The sequence below is a fragment of the Chenopodium quinoa genome, unplaced genomic scaffold (genome assembly GCF_001683475.1).
Source record: "Chenopodium quinoa cultivar QQ74 unplaced genomic scaffold, ASM168347v1, whole genome shotgun sequence".
NCBI lineage: Eukaryota > Viridiplantae > Streptophyta > Magnoliopsida > Caryophyllales > Amaranthaceae > Chenopodium > Chenopodium quinoa.
The window spans coordinates 1,036,075-1,038,786 of NW_018744697.1; positions in this window are offsets into that span (position 1 = coordinate 1,036,075).

The following is a 2,712-nucleotide window of genomic DNA, read 5'->3' on the forward strand; positions in this document are numbered from 1 at the left end:
ATATGCGGCGCTAGCGTTATATCAGCGGCGACAGACTGTCCAGCCACTCAGTGCGGTTGTTCCAACCTCTTGCAATACAATTTGGGTTCCTTGGTACGCTAGTTAGACCCTCTAAGTAATTTGACATGATTTTAGTAATTGGCTTGATTACAATTAAGTGATCGACCTGATGAATGATCGTCTTACTTAGCTTAAAGCGCCTAAGCATTGGCTCATCGCAAAGCACCGACATAATGGTTCATATAGCAAAGCACCGACATAGTGGTTCATAATGGTTCACAATTCATCAAAAGGCATCGACATAATGGTTCATTAAGCAAAAGGCACCGACATACAGGTTCAAAAGCAGCAGAAGCGCCGACGTACAGGCATAGCGGAAGCAAAGTTCAAGTGATCTTTTTAAGATCGACAAGCGTAGGTCTTCGGTAATTTTCCTTGGAATATTATCGCAACAGATGAGGATAGCTTCAAGCGAGGATATCTTCGGCAGCGTTCCCTAGCTTGCGGAGAGTTGTCACAAACAACTAGAGGTGATTTCAAGCGAAGTTGTCTTCGATCGTGTTCCCTGGCTTGCGGAAGATGGTCACAAAGTGTTAGAAGGTGGTTTCAAGCGTAGCAATCTTCGATGGGGTTCTCTAGCTTGCAGAAGTCTATCATAGTGGAATTGAAGGCAGTTAAAAGCGTAACAGTATTCAGGCGGCATTTTCTAGCTTGCAGGAGGTCGTCAAAGATACATAAATACAACAATGCGGCAGTATATCGGTTACTTTCAGAGACGTGTGCTCAACGGTGCAAGATACGCATTTCTTAACTCTTTTATCTATTTAACTAACGCTAGTTTGCAGGTATCGGCGTTACAAGAGTGGTTTAGGATCGCAGAACGTTCTGAATCATTCTCCGTCCCTATCGCTACTTTTACTTTTGTTTTCGAAACTTGCGTTTCTCCAAACTCAGTTAAAGTGGGGGCTTCTGTAGACACCCATTTTTCTCTCCCCAAAACAAAACCCGGTGATGAGTACCTTTCACGTCAAATCATAATCGAATGAAGTGAAAGTGTGGAAAGTTTTAGTGTTGCAGATAGTTTTAATTTCTTTTCTTTTCTCTCTGTTTTTGAAAACCTATTTTAAGAAAACAGCCAATCCAGTTTGGTTGGTCCATGGAAAGGGTCCAATAATGGTGTATTTGGATGGGGCTTGAAAAGAGCTTACCAACGATATATTATAAGCCATATTCCGATGAATAATGAGGAAGTTATGGCTAAATTACTAAACTAAGCCCGATTTGAGCCTTATATGCAGCCCAATGATCCAGAGGAGGGCCTAATATGGATTTACCATTCCTAATGCACTAAGGAATGGTTTTATTCTTCTAGATTCTTCTAGAAGGTTCTTTTCATTCCTAATTCAATTAGCATTGATAAATTGACTTTTGTTGACTTTTTAGAGTTTTAATCAGAATAAAAGAATGTTTTTAAAGAAAATACAATTTTATCCTCCTGTACGGTCAAATTTTATCTGAATTTAGAAAACGCGTAAAAAATTTGATTAGCGCCTAACGCCAATCATTAGCGCCTGGCGCTAGCCTTAGTACCTGGCGCTAATGGTTAGCGTTTGGCGCTAACTTCGTTTTATAACGTCGAAACTCTGATCTGTTTTTTTTTTTTTTTTTTTTTTTTTTTTATCTTTTTGGCTGATTTTCTCTATAAATAGCCTCCTAAAACTCCGTTTTCAATCATCTACAATCAACAATTCTCTAATTCTCTTCTCTTTCGAAGCTAAAGCTCTCTTTCTCTCTTTTCTAAACCAACATTTACACAAAATTCCGCATTCACAAGTCCAAGAAACACCTAGCATTGTTCGAAGTTGCCTTCGCCCTAGACGTGAAAGGTTTTAATTTATGAGGTTTTGGTCCCAAATCTCTAATTCAATTATTTAATTTAATTGTTGTTTATTATTTTCCTTGAAGTTACTAACGCGTGTATTTTGTTATTAGAAAGAGGTACGAGGCATCCAAGTAAGTGCTTTAATGGTTTTTATTGATATTATGATGTAGAAATCATACTTAGGTTGTTATTATGATTCCTAGCGTCATGTGAGGGTGTTTTGATCATCCTAGTATCATGTTTAGGGTAACAACTAAAAAATGCTAATATAAAGTATGATTAAAAGTATGATGCCTTTTATATTCTTTCTAATATTTATGATTGTTAGTATCATGTTATGGCCATATATTTGATCTTTATTGTTTAGTGACATGCTAGGGTTTGTTATTAATCTTGTTAGTATCATGTCTAGGATCTTGCTATTATTATGCTTTAACATGATTATTTTAATTATTATGATTATTATTATTATGATTTATGTTTCTTGATTATATTTATATTGTTATTGCTTGATCACACTTTTAATGCATGTTTAAAGGGAATTTGTACTTGTAATCACGCTTAATAAGATAATTAATAATCTTGTTTAGAGTTAATTATGATTATAATTCAAGTGATCGCCAATAATAGTTTTATTTGTGCATTAATATTCAACCAACATAGAATAAACAGGTTTAGGGTAATCCTATTGATTGTATGTTAGTCAGAAAGCGCACATGAATACGATCAGAATAAAGTAGAGGCCTATTATTAGGGCAGGTTCAATCTCTTTTAGGTTGGATTTGTACCTTCATCCCCGAACTACCAGTCATGGTTCAAGACCTATTGGA